This window comes from Metopolophium dirhodum, chromosome 4, assembly GCF_019925205.1.
Source record: "Metopolophium dirhodum isolate CAU chromosome 4, ASM1992520v1, whole genome shotgun sequence".
Classification (NCBI taxonomy): Eukaryota; Metazoa; Arthropoda; class Insecta; order Hemiptera; family Aphididae; genus Metopolophium; species Metopolophium dirhodum.
The window spans coordinates 2492955-2512124 of NC_083563.1; the positions used below are offsets into that span (position 1 = coordinate 2492955).

Below are 19170 nucleotides of genomic sequence, written 5' to 3' on the forward strand. Positions count from 1 at the left end.
CGTCGTAGGTTAGGTTAACAACTCGTTACCGACTTTCGAGTTGCTAGTGGGCACTGGGCACCGACAGTACCAACCAGTAGAACGAATGATTGTCGCCTGATCCCGATCAGTCTGCTACACTGGTGGTACACCGCTCAGGTACTTTGGATGAGAATCACGCGAAATGTGTATAGGCACAACCCGTTTCGGCGCCGTATTCAAAATATTATGCGTACGGAAATAATATCAGCAGTGTACGTAGTTCGGCTGGGTAATAACAATCGATACACATAATGCAATGTTTCGGTGCTACCTATATGTGCAGTATACTCGATTTCACCGAGCAAACAATTTCACCGGTTTTCCGTTTAAACGTCACAGGTGTGCCGCAGTGCACCCCGGGAACGTTTAAACGGCTTATATATTTTAATTATGTGGACACGGATAGTATAAGTGCGTTGGCGCTAAGAATATAATAATAATCGTAAATAATATAATGGTTGAATTTGGGTATTCGTTAAGAGGAACCTATGCACATTTTAAACAACTTTTATAGGGAGAGACATAAAACTGTTCGCCCTTAATTAATTTGTGTTTAAATAACCATCATCATGATTTTTTATTAAAACACATAGGTACCTACTACAAATAAAAAATAATGAATCATTACTACAAACTGCATGAAAAAATATCATAAGGTTTTTTTTTTGTGAATAACCAACAACCATCAGTGACATAGGTGACGGGTCCCTTTAAAAAAAAAACTATATAATATTTAAGAATAATATTGCACTTTAAAAATGAATATAATATTTTAGTAAATATCATGTCCAAACAAATGAGGAATAAATAACTATACTATTTTTTTTAATGATCGTTTCTCCTGAAAAGTTAAAAATGTACATAGGTCCCTCCTATTCACAAATATTAGTAATATGTATTATGTATACAATATGTTAATTTTGAATCTAGGTCGAAATATCCTGTACTAAAATATCAAAGTCATAATATCAAAGATAAAAATATCTCATGGATAAAATACCCAGGCTTAAAATAACCAACGAAGAGGAAAAAATTAATATCCAAATTAAAAAAAATCTAAAATGGCCTGTATAAAAAAGAATAAAAATATTTTTGATTTATTTTTATAATATAATAGTTAATAAATAATAATATCATACCATAGTATGATTGTCGACGATTTGTTGTAGACAATAATTATAAAAAAATAATTAAAATGACTTTAAAAATGTACCTATTACTTACATAAATATAATTTTTTTTATATACCAATATATTCTTTGCCTTACATATTATGTGTACATGTAAATGGTAATTATAATTTATAATTGGCCTTTGGCAATTATAAACAAATTTAATGTTGTTTTAATAATGAATAATGTATCTTACCTATTATTAATACTTAATAATGTTCTCAGCTATTTAAGAAGCTATTTTAAAGTGGCTTGGTGTGGCGCAGTGCGTACACTCAACTGTGGAAACGCACCGATTGTACGTAACGGCCGGCGTTGCTAGTTCCCGGATGGGTGACCGCCCGGGATTTTTAGCAACAAATCCTTGCCATACATACAAAACGTGTTCTAAACTTTTTCTTCCCCTACTAACAACCTACAAACAAACAAAATAGCTAATGGCCTAAGTTGGCGGGCTCAAGCTCGATAAAAAAAAACCTATTTTGAAATGTCTATCTATTTAATTTGGATATGTGTTTGTCTCTATACCGCTGATTAAACAACATGGGCATATCATGTACTATGGTACATTTTAATATATTATTACGAATTTTTCAAAACAATTTCGTAGAAACCAAAACGATACAACAATGCACTCTTCGGCACAAAACGACGAGCAGTATACACATACGATGGTCAATGAATTACGACAAATCTATTCGCCCTAATACGTGACTTAGGGGCACTTCGACAAAACGACGTTATTATATGTTTCAATATTCGAACGGCCCCGACGAAGGAGGAAAAAACGAAAACCTGATCCTCGGGTCGTACACGGATGGGGGTAGAAATGAATGAAAAAACAGCGGTCCGCGCTCAGGTGACTATACATGCAAACGTCCGGGCACGTGACCGAACGGCACGCGCGTAACACAGGTAGAAACGTATATAATGTACACCTTACGCACCACCGTGGACATAAGTTTCGGGCGATTTTCGATTTAGCCACCGCCGCGGCGGTCGTAACGTCGGACGAGGGGAGGTGGCGGCGGCGGCGGCGGTCGCTGCTATACTGCAGGGGAGGTGGGGGTGGTGTAGCGAAGGAGTAGCTGGACGAGGACCGAGGGGCGGTGGCGGTGTCGGCGGCGGCGGCGGCGGCGGCGGCGGCGGCGGGGACCACCGAAAGGGCGAATTTGATGCTGCGGCGCTTACGCGGTGCGCGTGGTCTCCGGTGTGCCAGTCGATCGCGGACGTCCGTCGGGTTCCGTCTCGTCTCGTCTCGTCGCAGTAGAGTCGTCTTCGTCGTCGTCGTCGTCGTTTTCGCGTCGTCCTACCACATAATATATATATATATATATATATTATATTATATACACAGAGATAATAAACGTGCAACCCGATACCGCGACCGCGTTTCGGTCGGATTTCCAACTCCGTCGTCGGGGATTTTCGTCGCATTCGGGCTCCACGTTTTTTTCTCACTCGCCTCGTACCGTTTACGTAAACATAACAAATCGCTAAAATAATAACAGTCCATAATATTATAATCCTGCCGGTCACGTGCGCAGTGTGTGTTTGTGCGCGCGAACCTTAAGTTTCCTCGGTGGTGTTATCGAGTCGAACGAACCTAGCCAGCTGCGGCTTCAGCTCTACGAAACGCGAGAAAAACCGACCGGCACGCATTTCCTGCCGGCCCGGCACTTCCATTCCTCCGAACGGTAAGAGCAGTAGTTGTTGTTGTGCAGCGCGTTACAAGTGGTCATCGATCCGACGCGCTCTACGACGATATTGTTACGATACATAAGACATTAGTATGACTATTACAATTTTGCCGCTCAAAAGTGTTGATGTGGATAAAAAAAAAATAGTGGAAAAAAATTATTATATGTCATACAATATTATAATTATTCTTCGTTTAACATAATATTTCCAATTACAAATGTCAATGAAATATAAATTTTTTTCTATGTTATTAAACTTTCTATACATAGCCACATAGGGTATTAAAAATAAAAATAAAAAATACGAAGGCTACTCAAAAATATGTAGGTACTGAATATTATCATTCGTGATGCGTACACAATACAGCCTGATTTAATTAAACAATTACGTGCCCGAGTTCTGGTAAAATATTATTTTTCAAACAAATGTTAGTTTATCAAAATTAAATCAGGAGCTTTTTCGTTTTTTATTATCTGGTTTAGATGTGCTAATTGTTGCAGTACGTTGCTACATATAAGTGCACGATAGATTAAATTTCGATTTTTCTCACGTTTCGGTTTTATGTTAAATTAAAAAAAAAATTAATCGCCTACAAAATAAAAAATGTAGAAATTATATTTATTAGATAGATTCAATATAATTACCCACCTACAAGATTTTGCACAATTTGGCAGAAAGAGTCACATAATAATAAAAAAAAAATTCTAATGTCATCAACATCTGGGCCCTAATTATAATATTATCTAAGTGTACACTTCACCGTATGTTTGTACGCTGACGTTATTTTATTTTTTTGCTCACATTGCTGTCTGCAGTATACTTGGATTGTCATAATGAGGAGTTTCCGGCAGCCCACTAGTGCATATTTGTTGTACGATGATGTGTATCTTTTTATTTTTAAATTATAGAAGAATCACTATGATAGGACAAAATGAGTGCTCTAAATTCTAAAGTTTGTAAATATCGTGTAGACCGAATACAAATTGAATACAGGTGTGTGTGTGTGTGTATAATATACAGGTTGTTATTGATAATTTCGAAAAAAATGCTTAAACAAAATGTCTCCCTTTTCGGAAAAACATGAGGTCATTTAACCTGTCTTTAATGGTAACCATGGTAACCAGGAAACGTTGCATTTTTTCGTTACACAAATATTTGTTTGACCCCTAGACTAAGACATATAATGTCAAAAAAACAATGGAATTTACAGTACATTATCGGTCTAATTATTTATTAATTTATAAAATAATAATTCTACTGTGATTTGAAATGTTATCTTTTTGATTAATTTTCTGGATGTGAAACAATATTCTAGTTGGTAATAATTACACTTTAGTACATAACTAACAAATCTCGTATGAAAAGATCGTATAATACATACGTCGTAACTAGGTACGTTTTTTCTCACAACATAAATTCTCTCGCCAATTCTGTAATTTATCGATTCATCAACGCACAAAAGGCTTGAATGATTTCCACAACCACAAAAACTTTATTTATCCGTTGGTGATAACTTATAATTAATAATAATGGCTGAAAAAAATCGAGCAAGTATGTTATATTATTATTTTTGGAAATAATTTATTAGGATAGGATTTCACTAATTAATACGATGCTATACTCATTTCAAAATTATCGTCATTATATGAAAAAAAAAACAGTGATACAGACAAATAATTTTTTTTTTATTTTTTTGATTATTTTACCTTATATCTGTAATTACTGAGAAGTTTTTTTAATAAATGATTAAAATATGTACACTAGCTATTATTTATTATATTTTTCATGGAAAATACTATATTAAATATTTTATCAGATATGGCAACAATTTTATATAATTATTATGATATGGGTTTATTTCATATAATAGGTAGGTATGATAGTGAAATAGTTAAAAAAAAGTATATAATAACCGTTATTGACAAGATAATTAATGATTTTATTTCAGTTTTAAACTAATACAATTTTAAAATTATTACAATCAGATATTCAAGATATTAAATGTATATTATTCTGGTTTTTATTCTTGTTTTTATTAATTAATTGGATTTATTGTTAGAAATATATTATTTTCAATATTATGTCTAGACAATATTATAAATCTTCTGTAAATAAATATTTTATTAAAAAAATATAAAAAAATATTAATAGAAATATTAGGTATGTTATTTTAGCGGAGGCCGTTAAGTTTGAAGCCAACAATATAAATAATTGTATATCAAGTCAAATAGTTGTATCAAATCATATAAATTTTGTGTGTACAGTTATAATTTTATTTATAAATCAAGATTACCTACTAAAACTGTTAAAACGCTATTAAAAAAAGCACCTGTACACATAAGTATTTTCTGTGATAAATGTATATATTTTTTTTAGCTATGGATGTGCTGTATGATACTTTGAGATCTGTTTTCCTAAAAAAACCCTATTTTAAGAGCAAAAGCAATAATTCTCTCTCTAACTTCGCTCAGAACCGTTAAGAATTTTATAATTTAAATTTTTAAATACACTTTTACCATTATATTGTTAGTAGCCTTGGCAGAACAAAGACTTGTTATAAATTAACATTAATTCATAATAATATAACTTGGCAAATCGTATCAATACAAGACGTGTACCCTCTTTAGTAAGGTTAGTAGATACTTGCAGCTTGTAAATATGTTAAGTAACTGAATGATAACGATAAACTACTTACTTTTTATATTAAGGATTTCAAAACTCAATTAATAAATTCTACTTTTAATTATTAAAATAATTTTTTTTTATTTGAAGTTAAACTTAAACATTAAAAACTATAATATTAATTTATTGTTATTTATTATTTATTAAATAATAGTATATTTACTTCATGACCTACTTGTTGACGTTTTACAGGAGTTGCTCTAAGAGTATGTACCGAGAAGCAATTTATGAAATGAGAAATATCAATAATACAAAAACTTGTTTAGTAGGTAGGTACATATTACTGTAATAAAATATACATAATAAAAACAAAACAACATCATTTTCACAAAAAGAACAACACGGGAAATGGTACAATAGTTTCTGAATAAAAGAATAATAGAGTATAAAAATAATGGAACGAATAACATTATTATAATTTCTACAGTTTAGATAAATACGTTAGTAAAATACGTAAAACTCTTTTTAGAATAATAACCATTCTACTATACTCTGTATACTGTGTATAGTGTATACCCTTTTTAGCTTTGGACTTGATACTTATTGAACTTATAAAATAGAATAGTAAAATAATAAATTATATATTTTTTCTTTGAAGCTCAAACCCTTAAAACCAGATAATATATAGTGCTTAATTAATTTACGAATGTTTTCTAAAAATATAAAATAGTATTTATTATAAAATATTTTCTAAAAATAAATGAATAATGAATTCTGATTAAAAACAAAAAAACTTGATATAGGTACCTTATTAATACAACGAAATATAATTGAAAAAATATTTTGCCATGGGGAAATTTTTTAGTTAATGCAGCGACGGACTGTATAATTGATATTTATTTTTTTTCAAAGGTTGTTCAAATATTTTATTTGGGAAAATATTTTATATTTATAATTTACTCCGTCAAAAAAAACGTTGGGTTTTCGAGAGGATGGCAGATGTCAATAATCTGTAGGGTAGGTAAAACTGTGTAGCACAAAGATAAAAAAAATAATACATTTACCGATTGGTTTTTTTCTACGGTAAAAAGACATTAAAATTAAAATATTACGATTCGTATCTTTCTAGTTGTTTGCATTTTTATTGTATATTCACGGCATTTTTATTTTATGATTTTTTGACTGCCGTTTCTATGAACCAGCTATATTAGCAATCCAAAAATTACTGAATCAGTACCTACGTTCTACATATTATAATATATGCTATAATATTATAAAAGCTTTTTTTCGATCAATTTTATCAGAAAAATAATACTAATTACTCAATACGTTTCTAAAACTAACGTTTATTTTAATTTCAATCTTGCGATTCATGTAGAATACTGATGTACACAGTACCCAATTACTAATGTACTTTTATATATAAACGTAATATATAATATTGTGTTTTCTATTTAAATATGCCCAAGAGAAACATTACTAGCTCTACGTCTATACACTGTTAATTTTTCATTAGTTGATGAAGTATACATTTGCTAATTTTGATTAATAAAATCATTTATGCTGAAGTTCGTTATTCGAAAAGTTCTAATAGAGGTCCCCAGATGGTTCGTTTTTAGCGTAATTCATGATGCCGTCTCGATAAAATGTTTTGAGAAATCAAATGAAAACCGTATTTTAACGTTTTCACAACGCCTCCAGAGTCCTGGGCAGTAAAAAAAAAAAAACAACCAAGTGCAGCAATATTATAATGGTGAAATACGCAGTCATTTATTTTCCGATCGACGACGAGCCCCGCACTCGTGCATATATTGTAACTGTACCAATAAAATACACACATTTCGATGTTTCAAATTTTAAATTAGTAAAACCCATCCGTTATTAAATCAATTCCCAACTGATGAATTCGCTGATTCATTTCATTTCAGCAATGCTCGTTCTTGTTTTAATGCAGTTTAACATTTAACGCGATCACAATAATACAATAATACAATATAATATGTACAGTGCGAGAGGAAAATAAATTATAATTTATACAACATGGTTTCGGGTTTACAACAAATACATGTTTGTCAAACTTCTAAAATATTATTAAACAACGGCGTATTGCAATTTATAACGAAGTAAAGTACCTACTCAATTATTAATTTGTTTAAAATAGCTGTGCGGGAGATTAGTTTGAATGATCCTGCAGGAATATGAATTAAATATGTGTAAATGTACACGTTTCGTTTTGTACTTTAATTTAAAGATTTTCATAAAAACAATAATCGATTCGCCCTTTCAGTTTATCATTTCGGAGTTATTTTCAATAGTTTGTGCATTTTTTAATTATAATATTATTCACCAGTTTTTAAAAACCTGTAATCATTTAATTGTACTCTCTACAGTTTACAGTAGAGTTTATTCGTTTTTGATAGATATTTCCTCGTGAAACTTTTAAGTGCATTTATTACTATTAATTAATACCAACCTTTTTCCGCAATTTAAAATCTAATTACAAATAAGTGTATGTACTCGCATACTGTCTGTATTGATAATTTTTTTATTCACATTTAATAACAATAAATATTGATTGAATAAATTTCAGTTGACCCTTTTTTATACCTTTCGCGTTATAGATGGTTAATATAATTACTCGTGGATTTCATGCTGACACTTACTTTACTGCTTCCACGTCACGTTTTCCATATATATTATAAAATCTACATTCTATATTATAGTAACTCACCACCAACCACTCAAAAAAATAATAACAATTTTAATTTTATTAATATTAAATCATTTATCTTAATTATAACTTTATTACAACAATAACAATCCTAACGTTTTACAATAAATTAACATCATTTACAATTTTGCAGCACCCCGTAGAAGCTAAAGCTTGTGCTTGGGAAACGTTCTTATCAATTACATTTTTACATTCAAGCAAGGAATATTATAGTTGAAACTTAGATTTTTATCCATGAACAATCAAGGACCAAAAATACTTAATAACAATTATTCAAGTATATAAATAAAAGTATGACTTTTTTAACAAAAAGAAGAGTCCAAACTAAAAAAGATAGTATATCGATACATCTGTCAATTAAAATATATTATTATAATTAGAATAAACACTTGTTTAAAGAAATTGAATTTGATTTCGAGATACTGCAAGAAAATAATAGAGAAACAAAACTCCATAATATTCGTAGAACAATTTAAGACTAATAATTAGTCTATTTAAACTGTAGGTACGATATTAATAAATAAATCATTTATATAGGTTCAATATCTAAAATAAAAATAAAAACATAAACAATATTTTCGTGTTATATTTTGTAACACACATAAAATTCAGACCGTAGAGACCAAAAGGTATTCAAATACAATATTGACACTGCAGTATTCCTGTACCTAATAATTTAATATTACAAAGTTGTACCTAAGGTATTAAACAGTATAATAATATAAACTCAACTTGTATTTATACTTTTATATATACTAAAGTCCTAAAATCGAAAAAGTACAAAAATCATGAACTACAGACCAAAGAACCATTAATGGTCTTATATTTTACTATAAACTGTTAAACGGAATGATCGATGCGATGATGACCCTAACATTATTAAAGAACTCAAGTTTTGTATTTCAATGTGATACACGATACTTCAACACATCTTAGGTACCATATTATACATCTCTATACTTGACTATGTAGAATTGTCCAGTACAGTAAATTATTTTTAATCGATTCTCAGATGAAATTAACAAATTATCCACAGAAATCGGATGTTTTCTACTTAACATTTGGTTAAATTAAAAACGAAATTCCTCAAAATATATCATAAATACTTTATTATATTGTACATTTAATACCTTTTATTTATTATTGTAATTTATATTGTTATTATTATTTGTTTGACTTAAATATTTACATATATTTATGTTCTTTTTTTACCAACCAAACGGTTTTAAAAATGATTTACCATATTATAAAATAAAAGTGTCGTGTACATTTTAAATCAATAGAATTTATAAACTTTGATTAAACTTCAATTAAATAACTAATTGGTTGCTTAACTAACTAATAATAAGTAATACGTAGCTACTTGAAAACTTGTCGGTTACTGTATATTAATAATATACAATGGCATTATACGATAAGCGAGCTTGGCGAAAATCAGTTACTCATCTCCTCCAACATATTTTGAACCACACACTCACTGTATGTAAGCGATTGCCTACCTATTGTTATCTAAATAGAAATTAAAGGGCGTAGGATAATAATTAAAACAATCATTTTCAACAGAGTATGTTTTTAGTCTAAAAAGTGTTGCCACGGCGAAAGCGAGTGAGAGTGTTTTTGAGTTTTATACCGAGTATTTGTATTATCTCTGTTCGCGTGTACGTAATAATATTATTATTATTATTATTATTATTATTATTATTATTATTATCATTATCGCAGTCGAGTACAGACGGTTTTTTTTTTTTGTACTTCCACAATAGTAATTTATGCAGTTTCGTAAACCGTTCGAAAAACGTTTTGGCGATTAACATCAGCGCAGCTTCGTCCTTATCGTTTGTACTCCAGTGCGATTCTGTGTGGTGTATATTATTATTATTATTATTATTATAATATTATGTACAACAAAACTCTCGCGCGGTGCATTTCTCCGCCGACGCCGCCGCCGCCGGTCGCTGTTCAAATGCCGCCGCTTGCGCGTTATCTCCGACTCTGGCCGACGAGTTCTTTGGACAATAATAATATACACAATAACGATGACATATCCGAAAGCCTATAGGTCCAGAACTTTCAATATTTCTGATTCCTCCACCAGTCGGGATTGGATAAACGAATATAATTTATAACTTGATATAAACTTATTGTAAATGTGTGATTAATATTACCTATTACCGTTACTTAATCCATTATTGTAATTAACGACGGGAAAAAAAATAAAAAAATTCTTTAAAAAAAAAAAAAAATGAAACTCGATGATGCCCGGGGATATCTTTTCTTGAATAAATAAAAATACATATTATATTAACGGTTATTATTATTATTTTCTTTATCGAGCCGAGGTGGGCACCGAGTCGAACGACTGCACCAAGAGGATGCATGCTGCAGAAAGACCACCGCAGAACAATGCGACACAAACGTTTTCCACATCGTCATAATAATAATAACAATAATCATATTATTATATTTCGCGATTTACCGACCGCAAAACATCCGCCACCACTTGTTCGCGCAAAGTTTGTGTTCACTTTTTAGTTTTCCGTCACATCTAATTACCACGTTTTAAGCGTAGGCCCGGTCCCGCGAACAATGCTACGAGAGAGTTGCCGGCCGAGTAAAAATTTCCATCACAATAGATCAAAACGCACCCCTTTTTATTTCTCATTTTTTAATTTCACCCCCCCCCCCCCCCCCCGCCATGTGGCATAATATAATATATTATAGCGTACAATAATATGCCCTCGTCGGCGGCAGCCCGTCGTCCCGCGCCGCGATGATATCAACCCGACATATTATTATTATTATTGTTATAATATGTACACGACAACAATACACTAAACGGGGCCACATTTTTTATCGGCGTATAATAACATACGAATAATGATATTATAGTAATATTAAAACGGAATGAAAAATATTTTCAAAAAAATAAACGCCTGAAAATCACAACCGTCCGCGCGTTATGGTTATGAAAAAAAGTCATGATTTTCCACGGGCTCAAGTTTCGTCGCCAGCCGTCGTGTACAATATCATAACGACCGATTGGGGTAGGGATCCCATACGTCCCGTATTTTATGGGATTGTACCGTATTTGAAGGAAGTGTCCCGGTGTCCCGACAAAAGTTTAAAAATAACACTTTTGTCCCGTATTTTGGATAATCCGTCTCGTATGTACCTTATTTTAAAAATTAAATTTTTTGTATTATTTAGCTTTTTAAATTTTAAATTATTGGTAAACTATACTATCTAAATCAAATAATAAATAAATATTGGATTATAAAAAAAAATTATAATTATCTCCTATGATTTTTTTGTTGGTATTGAGGTCACACTGATACTATATCGGCTATCAACCGTTCGACTTCCGGCATAGAGATAGATAAGAATATTCTTATCTATATTGATGACCGTCGGTTTGAAATCATGAAAATATATGAACGATTTGCCTATTGTATTATAATATTAAACTATTTTTCAATGAAAGTTGTGCTGAGTTTCATCATCTTCTCTCGGAAAACGAGAAACTACAAAGAGAAATTCATTCTAGTCAAAAATATGCAGATAATCAATGATGTTTAAAAATAAGTATCTAAAACTAAATGTTGCTACATTATTTAAATTTTTGTTTAATTTTTTTTTTATTTTAATTTTATCATAGGGAAGTCACCTAATATATTATGTTATAAATTAATAATTTTTGTTAAAATTTTATTATAGGAAAGTGACCATAATATTTGTTTTTAATTTTAATTATAATTTATATTTGTTTCTACTATCTAGTATTGTGTTTAACTTTATTTTATAGTATATTAAATATTTAGTAACTGAGAAAAATATAAGTTTAAAAAAACATAGGTCCCCTCTGCCCCCCCTCCTCAAATAAACACTAATGAAAATGCAAATTACAAATATTGAAGTATAGATATGATTTTAAAAAAATGTCCCGTATTTTTAAAAAATAAATCTGGGATCCCTAGATTGGGGGCCACGTTTTGCAGACGTATTATATAATAATATTAATGATGAAAACACAATAATATAACGCACCTCCGTTACGGCTATCGTCGTCGCTATTTTCATATCCGATCGATGTGGTGCACACACGGACGATTGTAGCGATTATCGTAATCCGTACGCGATCTATATAATATTTATTATATCGGTCATGGGAGCGGACACAATGCGAAAACTTTGACCCCCTGGTTTAGAAAAACGTTGTCACGATTGTCGTGGCGATAAGATAACACGATAAATGTCGATAAAAAAAATTTGTGATATAAAAAACAAACAGCGGGAAGTCGATAAACTTTTATCATGATACACGTCTTAGATATAATATGATAATATTGTCGTTAACGTTTAATATGATAATAATTGCTACAGAGTTAATTGTTACGTACGTGTATTGCTTAATACAAAAGGAAAATCTAGCATTGGTGCATTGCTTTTTACTGTGGTAAAACCTCTTATCGGAGAGCAAGAATACATAATATCTAAAACTTATGATGATAATTATAGAAATTAGTAATAGAAATACGAGAATATAAGAGAAAACATTTTTGCGGGTAGGAAGCTTAAAAATGATATACATGGATACATTTTTAGCTGGAAATTTATATAATAAATACCTATAATATGGTGTATTGTAATTATTTATGATTCGGCGGTGTCTATATAGTAAACATCAGGACGCCCTAAAAAAGACACGTGTGCAATCATTCTCCACACGAATAAATTTAGATCAAATTTAAAACTAAATTTAACATTTTATTATATTATCTTTTTGTTTTATCATAATATTACGGTCGCTGATTCTGCTGTTGTATCCTATTTACGACGCTGACGCTGAATACTGTTAACTGCCAACAAGTGGTTAATTATTATTTAACCATTTTGTCAAAAAGTTACTTTACCACTTTTTTCTTATGTGATATTATGTTTACCATACGCCTATAACCTATAACCTACCCCATACATACCTGCATCAGCCCGCCTAAATAATAATTGTTATGTTACAAAAACACGAAATTCTACCAAGCGTCTCGCCGCGGAAGATAATCGCCCTGCACCGTGCAGTGTACATAGTAATATATCGTATGCACATATGAACGACGGCCACCCCCTCCCCCCCCCCATCCGAACACACTCCCCTAAATTGCAGGGAACCCGGGCCCGGTGTCGCCTTGTGACATAAATGTGCATTGTGCGGACCGCTAATAACGTACTGCAGCGGCGTATAACATACACGTATATTAAATTGATACAATAGCCATTAGTCAAGGGGTTGACAAACGACACCCGAAGTCAGGCTTAGACGGGGGGGGGGGGGCGAGCGGTTTTCAGCACAATCGGTCCTGATCGGGCAGCGCGCGCGGTCCGTTTGTGTTGTTCGATAACGTGCCATTAATTCGGCCACAGAGATTAGCTCACCCGCTCGTACGTTCGCCCACTCTCGTCGTCCGCGTACGCGCTCGCTCTCCGTCTCTCACACTCACCCCTCGGCTGCCCATAACGCCACCCCCACACCATTGGCGGCCGCGGTGTTTCCCTAATCCAGTCGGTCGCGTTTTAACGACCGCGTTACCATTACCTTTTTTTTTTTTGTTTTTTTTTTTTTTTACGAAACTCGGCTGCTGATAAAAAAAAAAAAAAATTGTATTTATAAGTATAATATTATACATAATAATATAGCCGCCCGCCGTCCGACGAGTACACACACGCACGACCTCTCGAACGCACAATAGCTACTATATGTATGCGCATTGGAAAAATTTCGCCGCGGTTGGTTTTTATGCTGTCGATCGACGGAAATGTGTGGCGGCTTACGGTAATATATCATTTAACGCGTATTATAATATACCAAGGCGTACAAAACTATAAAGTAATATATCACCGTATGGCACGCATACCGATATATACAGGGTATATACGCGTTTATAAAACGTGTGTGTGCATTGTACTGCCGGGGCGGGGTGTTCAAATTTTACGTTATCGGAGCAGTGTAATCCGACCAGTCGAATGTCGATCGAGCCGGTGGTGCAGGTGGTGGTGCAGGTGCTGCGACTGCTCAACGCCAATTGATCGGGCGAGCGCGTTGTACGCCAATTGACTTTCCACTTCACCGCGAAAAACGTTCGAACGTAAAACGATACCGCGACCGAACGACAACCCAAAACGGAAAAAATAAACTGCAGACACAGTGCCGCGAAATACAGCCCGACTGGGTGTACAGGGCGATTCGCCGCGAGCATAATATAGTCACTGCCGTTTTTTTTCCTTTATAACAGTGCACGTTTATTTAAATCATCATCATTTTTGCAAATACTTATTATACGAGCGTGATTTTTAAATACTTCGATTTTTTATACCATTAATTGCACTGTAGCGATGTGGGTATAAACTTTTTTTTTTCACCATATAATATGTTCCTGTAAAGCAGGTGACTCTTTTGAAAATAATTGATGTATCAAATCGAACGAGAAGTTTTAAATTTATTGACTTTGTGTGCTGAAGATAATAGGTTAAAAGATATCTATTTTATATTTTTATAAAACTATATATTATATACATTTTAATAAATAATAATTCAGAAACTGCTCTTTCGAGTTTTGATTTAGACGGATATAATATAGGTACTTCGATGATTTCAAAAGTATCATAGGTCAAGCACACGGTTATCTACTCGAGTGCACGAAGTAGTCAACCGTGGTCAGCCATGTCAAACACGCGGCCCTCTGCTAATTTTTTATGGGACCCGGATAGAAATTAATTGAAAAAAAAATTATTCAATTTTCCTTTCGTTTCAAAACTATGTTAGTGAGAGGTATGCATTATATTATTACTTTTCTGTCTTACCTATTCTGACAATTATTAATTTGTAGTTGAATAAGTATTGTATGGTATTGTAAGCAATGAATAAAATAAAAAAAATTGCATAAAATGTTTTTTTTCGATAATTTTTTATGTGCGGTTTGCAGTACGCTTTTCATTATATTCGGCCCAGTTAATACTTTTAATTTGACATGCTTGATCTAGGTACCTACTTAAAATTTTACAGTAAACCTGGTTGGTTTTCATTCGATATAAAGAACACTCTTTACTACAAGACACTTCTTAAAAAGTTTACAGACCTGAATAATTGAAAATATTTGAATATGGGTTCGAGTATATTTAAAATGCCTAAATATCAAAATATTTGAATAAATTAATTATTAAAATAATATATTGAAGCGAGCATTATCGATGAATCACCCTGTATTTATATCGTGGCTTAGAATGTTTAGGACTGCGCACTCGCTTTCCTCTTCAATATATTATTACTACGTATTACGTTATGTCTGCGTATGGTGGCGTTCTGTTTGATGCAAATTTGTGGCTTTTGTGCACGAACTGAGTCGATGAGTAAAATATGTTTTCAACATTCTGTTGAACGTGATACGAGGGGTCACGTTCATTGAGGTTTTCAAATTATAGTTAGAATAACATTTATTTTTCAGAAAAAGCTCGTATTCGTTGGTTGGTCTTTAAACACGTACACTTGAACCTGATTAAAATAAAACCAAATATACCAATCGATTTTCAAAATACTCTAAAACCGAAATACTTTAAATGCTGATTAATTGATAATGGTTTAATAATATCGAAATGATTCGTTAAAGTTTCCTGTAGTTATTAATAAAATATTCAGAGGAAATTTCGAGTAACTATATTATTATATTATTATTTGTTTTTAAGACACAAAGGTGTCGATTTAGCGATGAAAATAAATCTGTTGAAGATTTTCTGTACTTTTTATTTAGATCAGGGGTCAACTGTGAGAATGGCCTTAAAAAGTTTTTTTAAACTTAATTACCGACTAGATCAAATTTTCAATAAATAAAGTTACTTTGTGAAACTTTCAGATTACACCTCCTTACCCTCAAAGTGATCATGCACACATAGCAAAAATGTAACAAATAAGTTCCTCGATACGTTCTGAACCTGAATTTCACATTACACGAGCATAATATTATTATGAAGGTTATGTAACATCAAAATTAAAATAAATATCAACGATTAGTATTTGAGAACAAATTTTCGATGTGTACCTATATAATATATACAAAACAGATTTAAATCGATAACAAAGATTACAATCGCGCTACAAAAATTGAATTTTATAATGATGTGTCAATGTGCCATATATTTAGTTAATAAGTTTTATAATATTTATAATTTCGAACTATTGGGTACATTGTGTATATCGAATGTTTCTTTACAACGTCTCTACAAATCTCTTAATTCCATATTTATTTATTCATTCGTAATAACGTATTTAAAGTCCAATTTTTAAAGTCTAAACAATATACAGCAGTTGAATGGTTGATATAATGGATATTTAAATCAAAAACTGAAATATAATATAAAAAGAGAAGGATAGAGATCAAAAACTATTACATGGAGTATCTTATAAGCTAAACAATAATATAGCAAATAATATAATTAAAGTTTTAAAGATAAAAATTAATTATCATACAAGAGAAAAGAAGAAGAGATAAAATAAAAACAAAATTATTACATAAGAAAATCTATAGTATCCTTACAGTTTCCTTGGGTTAATAACATATTTATGGGGATACACTTAAGTAAACAATTTTAAATATAAATATATATATATATATTTATTTCTAACATTATGGGTATTTATATTAAAATATGCCAGAGTTGTTGTTATTCATTTATCATAAAAGTAATTATAAAATTTTAAGTTTAAAAATTGTTGCTAGTTAATATTTATTCATGTCAAGATATTTTTACAACATAATGTAATTATGATTATTTTTTTAAAATTAAATTATTAAAATTTTAGCTGCAGAAATAAATAACTGACTATAGGTACATTTTTAATATTCGTGAAAACACACTTGCACAATAAATATTTTTGTATTATTTTCTAATGTATTATCGTACAAAATAATATTTGAGATATGATATAATGTAATGTAAATGACTGTAATATCAAATTGGTCATTGTGCGTATATTATACTTACCTATAAGTGATTTCACTGACGACAGTGCCGTTAAATATTTACATAATAATATTATGTGTGCGGAGCCACACATTACACACTAGAAGTATAAAGTGAATTAAAAATTCTATTTTGAACTAACACAAAAATCGATAGAGTTGCGGTATGTGCGTTTTACTCAAATTAACTTCGTTCGATCACTTCATGCTACATTGCGCACAAATTGAAATGTATAAATCTTTTGTATGTTATTTTTCAAGTGAAGCAAAAATAATTTAATGCCGAACCGAAAAAAGTGCAGTGGAAAAATCACGTACGCAGGGAAACATCAAAATCCGAACATTTGTTATTTGAAAAAAGTGCCCCAATATTATATAGAGAATTGGAATTCCTTGAGGCGGGAGGGGGTGATTTTTTTATGCTTTAAAATGCCAATAACATTATAAGAATTTACATAATGCCAAAATAAATGATCGGTGCTGCTACTGATCTAGAATTAAACGTTTTTTGCGGTTTTTTTTTGTATGCGATATACGATAATTGACAATGATACGGATATTTCATTATTATTCGTTTAAATCTTTTATTTTTTTACTATAATCAAATTTCTATTGCGAGAAAACGTTTGGGTGCAATAAACATACTGCAGTGTTGTATATTTTCCAAAACAAAGAAGTATTATTAAACATAAGTTTCTTAAAAAAAGAAAAATGTAAAACTCATAAATGTCAACAGTAACAACGTTGTTCCTATGTATTAGTACACAGTAATAGGTAACATTTAATTAAAAATGTTTAACACATGTTTAACAAGGATTAAAAATCATTAGGTAACTTCTATAATTCGGGGACATTAGTTTAACCATTGAAACTTGTGCCCCGACCTCAATACTGAGTAAAAAAATAGATGAAAACGAAAACAACAACATATGTCGTAAAAGAATGTACAAACTTTTTTCCCTCACAAAACGTTGTAAATTTTATATTTAAATAAAAAATTCATAAAACTCTATACCGTGTACATGACATAGCATATCGATGAGTTTTTGGGAATTCTCATTATAAACGAGAAAGTACCACTTCAGCACCTATGTGTTAATATTACACGTTTGTATACACGTAATATAATGCTTTATTATGTATTATTATTATTATTATTCTACGTACTGGATGGGTAAAAAATCAGAAGTGAGTACAATAGGACAAGCTAGTCGTCGTAATGTTGTATAATAAACTTACAGTGTTTATTCCTCAATCGGATAATTAAATGAGGGGTGACAACATTGCAGTCGGTATAAGGTGAAATACTACAGTATTATAATGTACATGATACACGCGTAAGTACGTCTCGTGTCACTGTGTCGGTAATACAATACATCAGAGCTACATGGTATCCAATAACAAGAGGAGAAAATCGTTGTAGAAACTGCGCAGGTCCGTCATAAATTACACTGTCGACAAGTCTTTGATCCGTCGACCAAGACCAATCTATAATTTTACAATACGCATTAATATCTCCAAGTATGTGTCCAATATTATATTTCCATGCCGTAATCTCTGTAATTGTAATATATTTTTATTTTCGTCCGTCAGGGGTAGGTGCAGTTATACGATGCGGGACAGTATTTTAAATCTCCTCCCATTGGAATCATCGACAAATAATAATCGTTATAAAAATAGGTCATATTACTTTCACAGTTGATTATAGCTTACACGCCCATATCACTAATGACTTCTGAAGGGGTGGAGCGAATTTGAAACCCCCCTTTCCACAGCTAGTTTATAGATATAATAGCGAATACAACATAATATAGGTAGGTATCTCATATTTGAAATATTTATTTAGATATACCTACATAAACGTTTTACATTTTAACAATATTATTAGTTCTGTATACTGAAGGTCCCTACTTAGAAG

The 19170-nt window shown here is 31.4% G+C and overlaps 1 protein-coding gene across 1 annotated transcript in view; it reads left to right on the forward strand.

The window, feature by feature from the left end:
* Nucleotides 1-2400: 2400 nt before the first annotated feature.
* LOC132943981 (discoidin domain-containing receptor A-like) overlaps nucleotides 2401-19170 on the forward strand; it is a 232381-nt gene continuing 215611 nt past the window's right edge. Inside the window, exon 1 of the mRNA XM_061013176.1 lies at nucleotides 2401-2890. The gene's annotated coding sequence lies outside the window, so the exon portion shown is untranslated. The remainder of the gene's footprint in view (nucleotides 2891-19170) is intronic.